The following is an 18,968-nucleotide window of genomic DNA, read 5'->3' as shown; positions in this document are numbered from 1 at the left end:
TTGGAAAAAGCTGGACATGGAAGAAGGGACAGGGTCAAGAATGAATGGGTGATGATGAATGTGGTTTATATATAAAAATGAGTGACCAGCACAAATAAGTATGTTGATGTGATTTGCTCCTATAGAAAGAATGAATGAGGACCACATTGCAAAAGCCCAGAGGAAAGGGAAGACTGAGAAAGTTGTGGTTTGATGGAGTTAATAAGAGCCTCAAAATGAGACTTATATCAAATAATTTTTCTTTGTATGTTGGAAATATCAATACACATGGATCGATCTTAGTCATGCTGTATTGTATTATACAGAAGTGGGCGACGTTATTGAAATGGCCATTGTCTATATGTAATTATTTTTATTCTCCTCCACTCTTAGTTGCTGTCTTTCAGCTATTACTGTTTAATCAATGTACTGATGGAAGTAAGAGGTTAGATTCCCTCATACTGTACATGTACTTAAGATTTTCTTTTTTCTGTATTATTATATACAAAAGATTAAACCAACTAAGTAAACTCAGTTTGAAGCTTTAGTATAAATCTCTTCATTGTAGCGTGCAGACTTTAAGTAATAAAGGGATTAAAATTTTGCAAAAAAGCAGGGCCCAGAAACAATAACAGAATAAAAGCTGACCAGATTTTTTTTAAAAAAAACTGATTTAAAAGAGCAGTAACTAAAGGTGATCTGTAATCTGTGAGAAAAGCTTTAAAAGTTCAAAAGGAGCAAATATGGCAAGCCTTGGGAAGATTTTTTTTTTTTTTGGTAGATAACAGCTCATATTATTACAAACATTTAACGTGAAAATGGTCCTGTCTAAGTTGATTGATGGGATGTAGTAACCACAGAAAAAATCATTAAAAAGGTGTGTAGAAAAGCAGGCAGACCATACTATACTAGTTAATGGCAACACACACACACACACACACAATCACACACAGAACCAAATAAAATAGACAAATGCAGCAAATAGCATATGGAAAAGTTTAGGGAAACTGCATGGAAAAAAAAAAAGAAATCTAATAGCAACTTGCTTGGAAAGACTAATGCCTGTAGTATGAAATGAAGCTTGGGAAGATAAAGGCATGCAGGAATGTCCAAGTGGGGTGCCAGAAGTAAAGGGACAACAGCCACATGGTATTGGTGAAGAAGTTAAAAAATAGCCTCAATACAATTTTCCTTCTCTTGCCTGCAGCTTACCTGAAATGCCCAGTGCCCTTTGAAAGGCATCAGAGGTGAGGCTTGAGACAGATGGAACAACACGATGCATACCCATAGGAAATCATGCAAGAAAGACTAGAACTTGGTTAAAAAAAAAAAGAAGAATCTTTCAAAGAAAGACCATTTGTTAAGAAAATCAGAGCCACTTAAGATAAACTCATACAAATAAAATAGACAAATGGTGAAATGGCAAACATTGAAGTTACTGTTCCTTCTTCTCTCTTCCTCAAGCAAGCAAAGACATTTTCTTGAGACTAGCCTTTGGTTTATATGTCATCTGCCTACTGCCTACCCTAAGCAGATTCTGTCTTAGGGTTACTAGAACTCTTGCTGCAAAAATCTGGACCACTGGTAGACAGCCAAAAAGAAAAACCTAGCTCATCGCTGTCATCTAGTGGCCAGTCAGATGTTTGCAGCCCAGATCTGGTGGTCTTGCATTTATTATAGAAAAATGTTTTAATTGGTTTGCTATTTATTTTATCGTCGTGGCCAGAAGCCACCTTGAGGGCCATTCGTTTGTGAAAAGGCAGCTTTTTAATAAAATTAATCGAAATATTTCAGTGGACTGATAAAAAAAAATACAAAATATTGTTATACTCTTATCTTATTTTACTCTTTAGAATATGATCTTATAATTTTAGAAACCTTGTAGTTATTTTACTAGAAATCCTCTTGACTTGTACATTCAGCTGTACAAATGAAACACTGAAAAAATCCAAACCAAAAACTATTTTTAATCTGAAAATGAACAAGTCAGAGATATCAAAAGAAAGCACAGCTGTTCAGTGCTAACTAGGAACAGATGTGGTCTTTTTGGGGACAAATACAGCAGCAAAAATGATCATCTAAAACAACTGGAAACAAACCATATCAAGAATTCATATATCAAAATGGCTATATGTCACCTAGTGATACTAAGTATCTGCATGAATATAGATAAGTTGAAAATATGCTGATTTTTATTCTGTTTTGAAGATTGATCTCATGAAGTTACAGTAATTCCTATCTGTGTCTTACGTTTTAAGTGGAATTTAGGAAGCAGACTAATTCCACCAAACTATCAAAAATATTCTGTTTTTAATTACGATTTAACTTTGTTTTATAGCTTTCCTTTCTGCCCATAGAATAACCACAATACAACCCCCCCCATATCATAACCTTTAATTAAAGCGTTATAGTTTTAGTCCCCTCCTCTTTCTCATAGGAGACTTCTTTTCAGACCCTCTTTCAATAACTACTCTGAGAATTCTCATCTTCTTCTTCTTTGAATTTCCCTCCCCATTTCTCTCACTCATCCCAGAACTACTGATTTTCTCTTCCTACAGGAGGGGTGCCCTCCCAATGTATTGGAATACAGTCCTCATTACTGGACATGTTAGCTGGATATCATGGGTACTGGTCCAACATGTCTGACTCTGGCAGACACCAGATTGGAAAACTTGTTAGTGTGAATGCATCCATTCATATCTCTTAGTTTTTGTTAAAGGGTATAGTAACAGGATGGTTTCTAGCACTAAGAATCAGGTGATATTAGTCAGCTATTCCATTTTTTCCATGTCAGTGTATTTTCTGTAGTGGGAAAACAAAGTAGTGGGCTACAAAGGAAAAACAATACTTAACCCATAAATTCTGTGAATCAGATAGATTCTTTTTTTTATAATAATGTTTATAAAGAATCTATTAAATAGATTCTTTTTTATAATAATTTTATTAAGATTACATTGTACTGATCAAAGTACAAACTACAAAAAAGAAGAGAAAAGAAAAATAAAAAGTGCAGAGAAAAAAGAAAAAAAGAGGAAAAAGAAAAAAAATTAAAAAGAGAAAGAAAAGATATGTATAAAGAAATAACTTCCCCCTTTGTCCCAGCAAATATAAACAACTTTAGCAACTTATCACCATATCTTAAAATACAACAATCTCTTCATCCCTTATCTCACCTCATTCTCTATAAACAAATCTTTAAAGCCTATCATTCTATCCTAATCAGCAAAAGCCCATTAACGGTTACCAGAAATAACAATATATCTATTATAAACTTGATCTAATAAACCCACTTGAATTCCTTCCTTTTACATTTATATCTTATTTTCTATCTTTAAACAAATCCCCCAAACATCTACATTCAAACCTACTCAGTAAAAATTCAATAAAAATTACCAGAAATAACTGTTTTAGCCTTAATCAAACAGACTTAAAATGCAACAAATGAACTCTTTTTCCCATATCTCATCTCTTATCTATAAACAAAACCTTAAAGCATCATCATCCAATCCTAGTCAGCAAAAATCCATTAAAGATTACCAGAGATAGTAACCTATCTATTTTAACCTTGGTCAAATAAACCAACTTTATATTCCTTCCCCTTGCTCCCAACAATCATGGTCTTTAGGCCCTTCAAATAATGTCCTAACATTTGATTTCTTTTCATTTTCTCTTTGTCTCTTCTCACCAAATTGTTGTCAACTTTAACAAGGCTCTTTTGTAAATCCAATATAGAGAGGTTATTCAAGTCACTCTTCTGGTTTATTATTTGTATGTCTTTTTTAGTTATTAAAACATCAGCCAGTTTCATTTGTATATCCAGTATTTCACCTTTTTCCATATCTTTCTTGTAACCTGTCATTTTTAAATCCACATTTAGATCAATTTCTGTCTTATACAATAAAACTTGTTCCTCTTCTATAACATCATTTAGTCTGTCTATAATGGCAGACATCCTTAAAATTAACTTCTGAGTCCATTGTTCACAAATATCTCTCAATATACCCAATATTAAAGTATTTTGCTCCATTCTATATTAGTAAGTCAAATTTAAGTATTCTTCTCCTTTAACTGTAATCTTTATTTCCTTCTGGTGCCCTCTGGTGTCCAATGTTCAAAGTCCCATCTTATCATGTTTTTCTTCCAGATGCAAAAATATGAATAGTTTCCCATGAGAAGGATTCTTATATTTAATTTCAAAGTTTTATTAAATCCATCTGGAGTCTTAGTCTGTTTATAATTTTCTAAGATCAACGCTCTAATCACCCTTCTGCTCTTTATTCCCCCCAACAATTTTATTTTTATTTTTGGTAAATCTTTAAACTCGCACTTAAAACTTCTTTCATAAAGGATTGAAGGAAATTCACCTAGTGAATACCATAAAACTTGCCATTCCAAAGGTTCTCAATATTTAAAAAGCAGTAAAAAAAATCCAAAGTGATTAAGAAATGAGGCTCGGCCAAACCTTATGTCCGTATAAACTACATTATGAGTATGAGCTTGATGGAATCCCTCAACTCCCAACTGCTTGACTCACATCAACCACAAAAATCTTGGTTTCTGCCATCTACTCATGAGGAGCAGCTGTCAGTAGTACATGTGAGCAATCTCATTATCTTTTCTTTTTCCAAAGCTATTTCAATGAACCCAGCCAATTCTGATTTATTCAGTTATAAAGCAAGCTATAGTTTTGCATGTGCACAAACCAGGCCATAAAATGGTTTAGTTGTGTTGTGTGAAGCCAGCCATTATGGCTTGTAAACCAAGCTTTATGACTTGGCATATTGTGTGAACATAGCTGATTGTGACCCAACCAATAGAACAGGAATTCCACACATTTTGTGACATTTGATTGCTTAGTGCCCAGTAATGGATATTGGAGTTTGAATGTTGGGTTTGAATATATCAGTCTGAGAGGGGACATCCCACTCCAGGAAATTCTTAAATATCTATCTATCTATCTATCTATCTATCTATCTATCTATCTATCTATCTATCTATCTATCTATCATATCCCCTGGGGGAGAGACAAAGCAGAGAGGCTGTCTTAGAGCTTGAAGTGCCTATGTAACAGTTTGGCACAGGAGCATGAAATGCATCTGCCTACTTCTGGGAGTTGTAATAAAGTGTGTGCACCCAAATGGCTGGACGTGCTGCATTGCTCTCCCAGTGCACATACAGATGAGGACCTCACGGCTTCAGGGGACAGAGTTTTCAGAGGAGGGAGAGTGGGAAACCCTATGTTGTATCATAGAAGCTGCTGGACATGACTTGGCAGACAGTACAGTGTGGTCTGGGGAAGGATGAGCAGAAGATGCTTTGGGTGGGCCTGACAGTTGCTAAGGCCAACAAGATTATTTACTTTTATTTTCAGAACAGCTTAGAGAAGTCAAGTACAGGGCTGGCTTTGCTGATCCAAAACAGCATTTGATTCTAAGAATTCCTTCAGAGCTAAAATTAAACTCTTTCCTTATCCAAAATATTATCAAAAACTGCTTAAATGCTCAAGTTCCTTAGAACAACACTTTGCTTTCAAAAACTGATTGTGCACCAGTCCAAATGCCTTTTTTATCTAGACAAGTACTTTATTCCTAAGATTTATCTAAGAGCTGAAATTAAGCTGAAACTTTTTTTTAATGCTTACATCATTAAGTCACTGCTTATTCAAAATAGCATTTTATTTTTTAAAAAAGATTGTTCCTCTGTGCTGAAACAGAAAGCAGTACTGTATGAAATTCTTTTGACTATATTCAGTTTCTCATATTCTGTAGATGGCACAGGAGGATAAAACCAGCAGAAAAAGGAAATACATATACTGTTGGAGAAACACGTGCTGGGATTTCTGAGCATGTAATGGTGGGCTTCATAATGCAAAGAAGTATAAACCCTCAGTTTAATTGACTAATGGGGAAGATGATCTATTAGATCTGAATGCCCACTAAATCTGAATAGGATTTTATATATTCATCTTTTATGCATTTTATCTCATTTTGTCCGCTAAACCAAGGGCTTACTCTACTGTCAAGTGCGGTCTTTGAGCTACCAAATCTGAGCTGCATAAATCCAGAAGCCTACTAGATGGCTGTAAAGAGGTTCAGAAATCTGTCACTCGTAGTCATCTAGTGGCTGTCTGGATTTATGCTGCCCAGATGCAGGTGCAGAAAAACCAGTCGCCTTCTCAACTGTGTTGGTTTGGGCTTAGGGAAAGACTATTCCCTCTGTGTCAAATACTACTTCAGTTCCAGATATTAATGTCTGTTTTGGGGGATCTGACCCTTTATGGTGACACTCAAAGTACTTGAGGGTTTTTTGCAGGGAGGGGAGAGCAAAGAACTATTGCACACTATACTATGTGCAGCACTTGGTAACATCCATGTCACTATTTCTGATCCCACATATTGGCAGGTCTGCGTGAATCCAGTAGAGCTGTTTGCATATTCTTACAAAAGTTTCTCCAGGACTGAATTATTTTACTTCTAAGATTCTTCCTTTCTAAGAAGAGTGTCTTAGCTCTCTGGCCCGATACCAAGGATAGACACCAAATGGTGCTTTCTCTTGCTCTTTCTTCCTTTTTATGAAATTGGCAGCTCCTCCAAACACACATCCAACCAACGCACAATGCATTAAAAAAAAAAAGGAAAGAAAGGAAAGACAGAAAAAAAATGGACCATCTGGCTAAGTGCTCCTTGAACATGAGAAGACAAGAAAAACAACACTCAGAACTGGCAGCTGAATGAAACTCAGCCTGTCTGTGGACTTTCTCCTGTAGTGCACACAAAGGACAGCCACCATATCCCCTACTCAATAAAATAATAATAATAATAATAATAATAATAATAATAATAATAATAAAAAAAAAAAAACACCAGAGCGAGATCAATTTAGTGTGGGATGGGGTGACTTTCCTTAGCTACACATGCACTCAATTAATTAGCAGCACTTTGGAAGATATCAACACTTTCCCCACCAAAGATTGCCAGCTTCAGCCCTTTTGCTGGGGTGTTGGAGCCCCCTACTGGAAGTCAAATGGCAGATTTTCTCACCCCCAAAGTAGCCGAGGTACTGTACTTCATCGTGTCTCCCACAAATACGGGCTTGAGATTGATGAGCACCTGAGACGTAATATAGATAACGGAGAGGTTTTGCAGGTTCTCAGCAATATGGGTGGACATGTCAATACATATGAATGGTTGAGGTTCTTATTTGTTTGTTTATCAACTCATATGTCACCTCAGTCATGAAGTGTCTCTAGTCAGCTTACAGAATAGGATTAAAACATTACATTAAAAAAATAAAATAAAAGGACAAAGTCAATAGTAAAATATTGTCGATAACAGCCATGTGTATCACAGAAGGGTAATTAAACAAACATATTCCCCACCAACCATCATCAGGGAGATGACTGCTACAACCTATCCCCTGGCCTATTAGAAGAGCCAGAATGTTACAAATTTGAGGTCACGTGAACCTCAAGAGGAACACTGTTCTACAGGATGGGGGCAGCTACATAGAAGATACGTCTCCTAGGTTTCACAAGATGACACTTGTTTACTCTGGAACCTGAAACTCACCAACTCATCCAGATCTTACTCGTTGGGCAAAAATAACAGAAGAAAAATGGTCCCCTAGGAAAGATGGTGTCTTGAAGGACTCATATGTACTTGGGTGTGGTCCTGGATATGCCATTGCTACAGAATTGTAGTTAACTGCCATGTGCAAAAGTGACCTCTTCCAAATCAGGTCCATAGGGAGTTGTATCCCATCTGACCTTGAGACAGTCATCTGTTGGTTATCTGCAAATTGTGGTGCTACAACTCCGTTTATGTCAAAAATGAAGCCACCTAGTACTAACAAAGAGGGCCACAAAGTCTGTACTTATAACAGCAATTTTGCAGAAAGTATGCTGGTACCAGTATATTTGGGCTCAATGCAAATTCTGGTTGTTAACTTATATGATCCTAAATAGATATCTTCAGAACTGCTTTTAATCAAGGGATGTACAACTCTTGAATGGCATGTCAGGGTCTGACCTGGAAGTAGGCAAAGCAACATGAAAAAGATAAAAAAGAAAGAAAGTAGAAAAAAAATAAATTGATAAAAATATTTAATTGCTTACTTGTAAGTAATTGTTTTAACTGCCAGACATGAATATTCTCATATACATATGTTCATCTATATTTCCATTCTCTCTCTCTCTCTCAGGTTTAAAATAAATGTGAGCAACCTCCGCACCCAATTCTCCAATATCCACACAAAAAGCCTGGGAGAGACATTGTGGGCAATGTGTGAGCCATGGCAAGCTGCATGGATGGCCCTGGACTCCCATTTTGTACCTGTGCCCTTATCTAAGAAATGCCTAGGTAGTCCTGTTCTTTTGCCTGCCAGTAAAAGCAGACATTTTTCTGAAAACTTTCACCTAAATTTCCTTGGACACTTCAGTGTAGGCTCTAACTTAAATCTTATCTTTTGTTATATTTTCTTGTGAAAATTAATGGCTGTGTGCTATAGTGACATGTTTATCATATATTGAATTAATGTTTTACTGTTCATCTACCTGACCTGCCCAGTATATCTTATCTTCATTTCATCTGGGTATATTACTTTGAGAGGGACTTGCTATAAAAAGTGACATAAATACTTGGAATAAATCTGTTGCCACATAATCGGAGTACCATGAGACAGCTGAAGGAGGAAAGGAAAACTTTAAAAAAGAGTTTACTCTGGATTTATTTTCTTCTATTTATTTATAATCTGAAGGTAGGACTGACTGGATAAATTCATGTACCATAGTTCTTGACATACTATCTTGAGGAGAGAGCAAATTATTTTTTTTTAAAATTCCCTGTCAGATTTATCATCATACAAATCTTTGTATGGGACTGCAAAGGAGACCGATGTGTTTATAGACTGCATTAATAGGAATTGCCAGGTTCATCAGTTCCAGCTCAAGCCACAGAGAGTTATACCATTTGAAAGAGTAGTACATTTATTTTCACATAATAGACTTTTGGCCCTAACTAAGAGATGGTAACTCTTAGTTAGGGACAATAAAACTTAAATAGAGAGTCATAGTTCTAAACGAGCATTTCCCAAAGACCCTGGCTTGTTTTCATTTTAATTTGTTCAATATGTTTATTTATTCCATGAAGAATATGTGGCAAAACTGAACTCCAATAGAATTGGATGCACCATGAGTAGCTCACTCATTTCTGCCTGATCTGGTGTATTGTGATGACCAATCTGAAGCTTTCTGCAGTGGGTTAATAAAGACTACCGTAAGATCAAAGGATGACAAAAAAGTCTCTTTGTCTTTCTGTTTCATACACACACACACACACACACACACCCCAGTACTTGCTGTAACATATAAGATGAGCTCAGCAGAGAGAAGATTTCACTTGGAGTCTCTACTGTTCCTTCAGCCCAAGCTCATGGGCATGTTTTTCCAAACTGAATAGATGCCTTGACCTTTGCAATTCAGCCCTTACAGATGGCACCACCAAAGCAACTGTTGTCTATCGTGCGTAGACAAATACACATGTCATGTGCCCAGTTCAATGACACAGTTCTACTCCCCCATAAACTCATGTTCCCTGATTCAGAATATAACTCACCCTACCCTACACACAAAATGATGTCATCCACACAACAACCCTTAAGCACAAACACTATCCAAACCACATTGTACCTTCATTTAGACAACAATAGGAGCTTCTTTGATTCTATTTTTGTTTGTTTCAATCAAAAACAGCAGTTTCTTTTGCCGGGGATTTAAATTGTCTATTAATTGCATTTAAACAATTTTTAAAGTAATGTCATAAGTTTTACTGACTCATTTCATTTAAGAAATTACTCTTTATATTATTAAGCTCCAGTGTTGTAGACTGGAAGAATTTCAAGTTAAAATAGAGATACAGTTAGTTCAAAAGCCATGTTCATGATTTACATAGAAAAGAGTTTAATCTAAAATCTGTTTGCATTTATTTATTTATTTATTTATTTTATTTTTTTATTTATTTTTCAAATTTGTATGCCGCCCATCTCCCCCAATGGTTAATGTTCACAGCAGAGTTCTTAAAGTCAGTCTTGATTCTTGGTGGTTTGCCACTGGCTTGTTCTGTGATTTATTTCAACTTTCCCGAAAAAAGTTTCTTGACTCTCCTGTCTAAGAACTAACCAAGTCCAGTTCTGCTTAATTTTTTGAGAACAGCCAAGGTCAGCTAGGTATTGCCATCTAGCTGAACTCAGACATATGCAACTAACTAATCCCTGAATGAAACAAAAACTAAACAGAATAACCCATCCTGACCCCAGATGTCACACACTGCACTTAGGATCTGATTTCTTGTACCAAAAAATTATTAATTCCTTTCTTATAAATTTACATTTAGACAATTACAATGATTCATTCTCAGCTATGCAACAAGAACTTGGTGGTAATTGTTCAAAAACAAAAAAGCAAGCCATATTCAGGAACACGTTGGCTGTGTTAACCTATTGCATTAACCATAATATTATTTGTTTGTTTGTGACTTAGTGTGAGAGTTTAACACATTCACACTAAATTGGTCCTCCCAAATCTGATACCCTTGAATTCTACAGATTTCAACTTCCTCAATTCACACTGAGTGTAGCCAATTGGCTGGTTGGGGATGATGGGAGATAAGGTCCAATCCATCATCAGATTCGGAAAACCTGTACTCAGTGACAATTTTTCATTTTTCCTCCACAAAAATATTTTATGAGCATTAGTGAAAGTGTTTCACAATTCTGTCCTTAGGAACAAAAAGTTGGGCTTCTTTCAGTAGTGGACTAACAGGGTTTGGAATAGCTATTTTTTTAAAAACATTTATATAAACAAACCATTTTAGGAATATAGAAAGACACTTCATTCTAAGTTTTAATATCTTTCTGATACGACCAGCTCACACTGTTGATTTCTCCATACACACCAGATCATTGTAGTGAAAAAGAATCAGCAATTCCATCCCATTTCATTTTGTAAAGTAATATCCATAGAACTACTTTGCTACAATGGCTGGAGTCACACAAAAATCTATTTTTTTTTAATTTGGTTATTTATTTCAAGTTTTATGCTCATTCAACCTCATGACTCTGGGTGGCAAATATTAAATAACAATAAATAACAATAAACAATAAAATAGTATAACAATTGGCCACCAAAGTAAAAACCATCCCAACCATCAACAGAGTTTGCTCAGCTTCTTAACCTAGCCATTGTAGGGGACAAGTCATGCTTAGTATCATGTGAACTGAGCCAACTGGGGTTAGTCAATGAACCATAATTAAGCAAACTGTGTCTTAGGGCAATGTATGAACTTGGCCAGTGCCACAAGGGAGTAAAAGCCAAGGACATGCTCTGACATGTATTTGACTGAAAAAACCCTGACTGCTCAGAGGAGGTCTAATCCTGGCTGTGAATATTTTCTCTCCTTTCCTGTCCAGAAGGACAGAGCAGGTGCTGGCTGGTCTGGATTGCGAAAGCTCACTGAAGCACAGGCAAGAAGACAATCTACCAGCCTCATTTCAGAGCCACCATTTTCCTTGTACCAAAGGTGTTCCACTGTAGCCTTTGCTGGTCCCGACAGCTACACAGTAGACTAGGTAGAATCTGCATTGCCACATACTGTGTGATGAAGCCCTCAATCAGAAATAAAGTAGATTAACTCTGGGCCCAAATGAAGCAAAGCAAAAAATGTTAATTTTTGACATCACTGCTCAAATTTCCAGCATTTTAGAAATGAGGATTTTGAAAGGAAAAAGGAAACAAAAGAACTAAAATCTGCCATTGTAACAGGATTCACATTTAGTGCTAAATCATAATTTTAAATCATGGTTAATTGAATAACATGCAGTTAGCTGGATTCTCACATGACAGGCAAGCCATACACTATTATTTATAAAGCCCAGAAGCTAAGTTCACATAACTGAATAAGCCAAATCTCAACTGATCAAGTTAGGACTTGAGAAGGAGTTATTGCAAAAGTATTCAATCACCTCTCCCAGGGTTTTATACACAGCTTTTGAGATCACCTTCTGTGTACCACAAGATGTATTTTTTCCAAAGAATAATTTAAGAAATACTTCAGCAACCCCTTCTTCGATGTCTAAAGATATGGAAGAGTTTGATTGTAAGAAACCTCTACAGGCAAGCATTTTTATGGGTAAGTTCAATGTTCACATAATATACATTGGTCATTTCTTTTTCCAAAAGTCAAGGTAATGGCCATACCTAGCTGATCTTGGCTGATCACTAGGGTTGAACATGATTAGCATTTGTATGGGGAACCACCAAAATAAAGCACAGAGCTATAGGCTAGACATCCAGGAAGAAGGCAATGGACAAAACACATGGATGACTTGGATACATTCATATAGTGACTAGGATTTGCACTCAAGTCATGTAAGTTTTAACTTTTTAATTAAGAAAGGTTCCTCTGCAAAGACACAAAGGCAGTGCAGAGAACTGATCAAGAACAGGCTGATGGGCTGGCCTGCTGCCCCATTCTTATCTTAGCTCAGTGCAAAGCACACAACACTCTATTTTTGTGTTGTTTACAGGGCGGGAGGAGCTGAACTGGCTTTAAGAGTTTGATTGCTTAGATTTAATCCCAAATTGTTTCTTGAATAAAAACACCAGACAGACAGAAACAGCATGCTCATTTTCTAACCACACATTCAAAGGGACTTATTATGCTCATTTATGAAACTGACATCAAGATTAGCTGTTCCCATTTGCCAACTTGCTGAACAAAGGCCTTCTCTCCAGAGCTACCTCTGAATACAATGAATCCCCATTGCCAAACCTCACATTGTTCAGGGCTGAAGGGCTGCCACAGTGCTTTTGGACTCGGAAAGTTCATTATGGGCTGCAACCCCAGACATGCTGATTTGCAGAAACAGATGGAATTGTAAAAATTATAAATGGCCATCTGGTATTCACAACTCCATTGTAGGAAAATTCAAACAAATGTCAAACAAGGATACAAAAAGCTTCTGTGTGACAAGAGGGCACCAGAGGTTTGGCAAATTAAACTGCATGGAAAGACTTGGCTTACTTTTAAATGCAATATTCTAAAGAAGGCACTATTAGGCATTTGAATGGAGGCCAGAGACACCTTCTGTGATGATGATGATTGATGATGATGATGATGATCAAGAAGAAGAAGAAGAAGAAGAAGAAGAAGAAGAAGAAGAAGAAGAAGATCACAACAAGCATTTATTACAGAGGTTCATTTATCCTGAATGTTGGTTCCAAAATCCAGTGAACAGACACATTAACTGAAGGCTTATTCATTGCTCCTTCATTCATTTAGCACCTGAAAATGTACCATGAGTAAGGACCATAGTTTGCTAAACATAGTTTATTGCATAAACTACCACTAACTGGGTTTGTACAATGCACTAAGCCAAAACCAAGTAAGCCACTTTATGGTTTTAGGTGACATTGAAAATACGAGACAGAGTGATGCACAGCTACCTTAGAGAAAGGTGCATATTGGATCAGGCACACCAAATGCAGTTCTAGCTCTAACTTCTCAACGGACAGCACTGAATGGCAACTAGTCAAGATGTCACATGGGAACTTCAAACTTTATCACCTTGCAGTGTAGGCTACATGTCCTAGGAAGATGGGCCTGCTGTGGTAAGGTTATCATTCTAACCTACAGAGTGGTGGAGCCTGACACCAACCCTACCCTTGCCAACCCATTGATTGGCTGGAACTATGTGACTGCCAGAAATTCACATAACCTATATCACCAGTTCAAATGTGGAAGTAACCTGCTAGCTTAATGACATGCCAAGCATAAAGTCCAGAGTTCTCCCCAACTTAGTTTTCCCTTAAGATATCATCCTGGGAGGCAAGAGCAAATACCAGGATCAGCAGTTGGAATAGTTGTCCTTCCTTCCTGGGGTGTCTACAATGGGGCATCAAAAAAGTCAAGAAGTTAGCTTCCAGTGCAATCAAGGCCTCCATCTCGACAATTTTTACTTCCCTTGTGGCCTTCCTTCCTTCCTTCCTTCCTTCCTTCCTTCCTTCCTTCCTTCCTTCCTTCCTTCCTTCCTTCCTTCCAACTGCTGACTGTCAGCTACTTGAGCACATCTTTATGCAATTCATATTGTATTATTTTTGCTTTGAAAATGTCGTGTTATTTTCTAACAGAATGAGGTTTATTTGTAAATGAAGGTGTTTTGTAGGAGAGAAAACTGCCATGATCTGCTGTTACAGCTTAAAATGCAAAATTGTACATGCTCAAAGGAACTATTTTTTCAAACAACAGCCCAGGAGCTGCTTGTGTATTTGATTTAATACATCAGCAACATAGCAGCAGTTGTAATTCATTAACTGGCAGTGTTGGATGGGGTAGGCCAGGTACGTAATTCGTGTCATAGACAATTGAAGGATGCAGCTTCCTTTGATTGAAGCTTTCGGTAAGACCATTAAGTTCAGCATCTGCAACTGCTTAGCTGTATCACTGGTGACATTAGTTTTGGGTAAAACACTGCCCAGGGACCATGGAGGAATGTGTTGGATCTGGAGATCATTCTGTATATGTGTGTTTTTAATTAGAGAGATTTCTAACCCACACTTCCAATAAATTCCCATGAATTTATCCAAGAATCAAATATTTTAGTGAGATATTTGCATTTTAATGGCCTTAGTGGATTGAATTAAGCAATTAGAACACCTGGGGAAATGAAAGGTATTTCCCTTAGTCTGAAATTACCCCCAGAGAGGGGCCATCAGATGTAGGAAATTAGCTCTTTGCTTCCATCTAGTAAGTCAGGAGTTTTGCAGCCCTGGGAGAGCTGGACTGCTCTTCCCTTAGGAGCTCCATCACAGCCTCAAAGAAGGGGGGCATCCAGGAAATGTTTTTTGTTTCTAGTCATGACTGTGGAGAGAGCTGTTGTCTGAGTGGGGAGAGCTAATGCTGACAGTTGAGCCTGCAACCAGATCAGCTACCAGGCCAATTGGCGGAACATCTTAAGGACCAGCACCTTTTTTAGCATATGAAGTCTTGGACTACCATCACCAGAGTTTATTGTATTGTAAAAAAAAAAAAGATGAAGTCTCTGAATTCTGCTGACAGAAACCCATAGATTCTATTGTAATTTTTCATCGCCCGAAAGGTGGAATTGAACCACTCTGTCGCTAGACAGCTACAGGTTTGAAGCCTGCACCCCAGACCACTGAGGATCATTCGGGCAAGAATTAACCCGAACATTATTGCTATATAAAGGTCTTAGTCTGTAAACGTTTCACAATACAGTGAGATACGTAGAACGGAAAGTGGAGGGTCCCAAGGCTTAGGAAGGATTCTATTACCTTGTTATAATTTGATTGTGCATATTTGTACTCGAGTCTCTTTTATTATTAATCTCCGCTAAATATATATTTTCCTTCCTCTGATGCAATGGGGGATATGCAAATATTGCTGACGCTGATTGGCCTTCTGCTTCTGCCGTCGTCGTCCTTTAAAGAAGCAGCGCTTTTTTCTCGCGGCTCGCGTGCGCCCCTTGGCTGGGTGAGTCACTTCATTCTTTTGCAGATAAAGAACAGGCAGTCCTACCTCGCAAGTTCGGAGTTAATACAACTGCGCACCCCCCTTTTATGGAATGGGAACCTGCGCGGGGGGGGGGGGCGGAAGGCGCAGGAAGCAAGCGCGAGGTGCCGTTGCTTGTCTAAGAATCGCCTCTCTTTGCAGGTGTCACCGGTTCGAACAGACCCGGCAGCTTCCAAGGTAGTTCCGCTTCTCTCCCGCTGATTGTACCAGTTCAGGAGCGAGACGGGCCACTGCTGCCCCCAAGGAAATGCCGATTTAGCGGACAACTCCCAAACCAGAAACTATTCACCTTAACTCAGAGCAGAAGATTTATATCCGGAACCAGGTGACAGGGCCAGTCTGAGAGGTCCCTGTAGTTCTGCAACTGGCACTGCTCTAGATTCTGCCCCAGGCTGCCTGTTATTTGGTTTGTTTAAGCCCCTGAAAACTCCTGAGAACCAAGCACCCTTTTCTTCTCTAGGCCCTGGTTAGTTAAATGAAAAACCCCTTTGGCCTGTGTTCACACCTACACGTTAACACATAGGCAACTGGTCAACAGTTTACTGAATGAGCTCACTGACCCGAGTTCTCATGGCACCCTGATCTGACCATATAAACTGGGTTTGCACAACATTTTCTTAGGTATGTGGTTGGCTACTTTGGCATATCTAGTTGACCCTGAAAGCAGCTAAACAGGGTTGGCCCTGGTTAGGACCTGGATGGGAGACCACAAGGAAATCCAGGGCTGTAGTCTAGGGGCCACGGAGTTGCAAAAGCATCCCTGAAGAAAGCAGTAGTCAACCACATCCACACGATTGCCAAGAAAGCTACATGGGCTTGTCTATATAGTATACAAGAATCAAATTTAGCTCAGAGAAGACTAGCTTTGACTGATGCAGAGCTTGTCACGTGAATGCAAGCTGCTTTTATCAATCATCAGTCACTCTTAATGAAGCAGAGGCTGCAAATCTGAGTATGCTGACATAAAAATGAACTTCCATCAAAACGAACAGGAGTTACTTCAGATAATATAGGCCCCGCCTGAAAGCCTGCACAGATTTTTCTCTTTCAGATTTCAAGCACGAAACAAATCCTCTCTGTTCTTTTTGTTCCTGCTCTGGATCTAGATTTCTGATTTCCCTCCTGCTCTTAGACTTACCCTGGATCCTCCTGAAGTGGCCCCTCAGCCAAGTTGAAGTCTAGAGGACTTCCTGCTGGCTGGGGAATTCTGGGAATTGAAGTCCACACGTCTTAAAGTTCCCAAGGTTGAGAAACACTGCAATAAAGCCTCACTGAACTGAATTCAACCAGGCCTTCAGGGGTGTGGTCTTTCTGGCGTTTCCCAAAAAGAGCAGCAGCTTTTTTCTCCACACCCCTGCTGCTCTGTTTCTCCAGGACAAATAGCAGTCTCTTACAACATCTCCCTGGGGGAAGGAGGCTGGAAAATCCAACAATCGTCATGGGCAAAGCTGACATAATGCAGGAGGGGGATAGTTGATGTCTTTGCTTCTTCCGAGTCCAATCTCTCCAAGCATGGGTCATGGAGTTCCTCTCATGTAGCTCTTTTATTTATCTCCCTCTCCCTCTCGCTCTCCACCCCCTTCCCAAATACTTTTGAGGGTTTGAGTTATTCTTTGTCATATTCCATACCTCAAGCCAGCAGTTGTGATGTCTTTGGGTTATTGGCCCATCCTACCCTTTCCTAGATGCTTCTAAGTTGCAATGATCTTTTTAATTTGGATTATTTGGCACCAGCATTTTGAGTACCATGGGAGAGGTATTTTATGCACCCAACTATAGATCAGTGCCAATGACCCATCTACCTACCTACCTTCCTATGCACCTTTATAGGCTCCAGAGAATTCAGCAGCTGTGCTTACTTGAGGTTTGTTCATGGGCAATGCAGCCATGGTTTTTCTAAGCCCAAATTTTCTGGGTTTGCATGAGCCATTGAAGTAACCACATGAATTTGGTTTGCGTAGTACTCTAATCGAGCATGTGGCTTGTTGCTTCGTAGTTCTGCATAGTGAGCAAACTCAGCAAGGAACAACAAAATTTAGGTCAGAGTTTGTTGATTTAAGATGCCAACCTGGCATCTTCCCCAAATTCTTGAAAGCAATATGGGCTGGAGGGTGCTAGGCTGGGACAGGCTGATTTAGAAAATTATAAACTGCTCTGAAAGTTTCTCCCTGCCCTTCCCATATAGCCCCTTTTTTATGGGAATTCTCTAAATTGGTGACAGCTTCATATACCACCCTTTCTTCTATAAGCATTGGAGTACTTTATTTATCTTTACAATAATCAGATGAAATAGAGAGAGATTGGCTTAAGGTCAACCACTAAATTTAAGAATGCAGTGTGGATTTCAGTCCAGCCCTCTCCAGGTTGGGTCTGCTCCACACTAGCTTTGTAACTCTTCAGTGGTAGCCAGAAGAGTTCTGGGTGGAGCCCTCTCATTGAAAAGAGGTGTAGGGTCTGGGCACCAAGCTCCACCCTCTCCATAAAGTTAATGGCCCATTGCCTTTGATCATCCCCTTACATCAGTAGCTACAAAAAACTTTAGGTACCAGATTGCCATCTTTTCTAATTGGACCTGTTCTTGATCCTTTAAAGGCAGCACGACAGCCTGAAATTAAGGAGACAAAAGCTTTTTCCTTCACTTTAACCCCACTATAGGAACAGCTTCCCTTCTACGTTTCTGGATGATGGGACTGCACTGATGCAAGCTAGTTAAAAGATACTATTCCTCTCTGGTTGTACTTTAGAGGAGATGGATGAGAGCTGTCATGGAGACTCTGGCTAGGGCTAACTGAAAGGGGATCTCAGACTATGTGGAATAGGTTCATCACCTATTTCACTCTCTGTTGCTTCTATGCCTTTTAACTAGAGATACCACATCTGGACTGCAAAGATCTGGATGGCCACCAGATGGGAACAAATAGAGAATGAAAACTCTTTTCAGGCTGCTGCTGGTTAATCAGATTTTTGCAGTTCTTTTGTTTACTGTACTAGAGTATATTTCATCCTATGTCTGCTTGCTGTTAAGAAGATCAGTTAATAAATGTAACTTCTATTTTCCAACTATATAGCGAGTGGAGTAGCTGGGAGTCTGACGGCATACACATTTATTTAATTAAGTAAGTAATAATAGTAATAGTTGTGTTATTTCTTACCACAAGTAGGATGTACATATACATGAGAGATGACTAGGTTCACACATTGCACTAAACCATACTGGCTGGGGAATTCTGGGAGTTGAAGTCCATACATCTTCAAGTTGCCAAGTTTGAAAACCACTGCATTAAACCATATAATAGTTTGTTTAGTTATAGTTTGGTGTAATGTAGTAACACATTCAATTATTCTAGAAACTATAATTAAGCAAACGATGGCTTTGCATGATGGATGAACCTGGCCATTTGCCAT

General features: G+C 38.5%; 1 long non-coding RNA gene and 1 other non-coding gene across 3 annotated transcripts in view; one reads left to right on the top strand and one right to left on the bottom strand.

The window, feature by feature from the left end:
• The window catches only part of LOC112541626 (uncharacterized), a 30,939-nt gene extending 21,682 nt beyond the window's left edge, over positions 1–9,257 (top strand). For both annotated transcript variants that reach the window (XR_003085613.2, XR_015797021.1), the window contains exon 3: positions 8,179–9,257. This is a non-coding gene — a long non-coding RNA (uncharacterized LOC112541626). The remainder of the gene's footprint in view (positions 1–8,178) is intronic.
• Positions 9,258–15,119: 5,862 nt separating this feature from the next.
• On the bottom strand, positions 15,120–15,206 carry TRNASTOP-UCA (transfer RNA opal suppressor (anticodon UCA)). Its single transcript has one exon. It is a non-coding gene; the product is annotated as a tRNA-Sec (tRNA).
• Positions 15,207–18,968: the final 3,762 nt, after the last annotated feature.

This window comes from Python bivittatus, unplaced genomic scaffold (genome assembly GCF_059951505.1).
Source record: "Python bivittatus isolate LINGU-HERP-01145 unplaced genomic scaffold, Pbiv_v1 ctg000020_np1212, whole genome shotgun sequence".
Classification (NCBI taxonomy): Eukaryota; Metazoa; Chordata; class Lepidosauria; order Squamata; family Pythonidae; genus Python; species Python bivittatus.
This window is presented reverse-complemented; position numbering and strand designations above follow the sequence as displayed.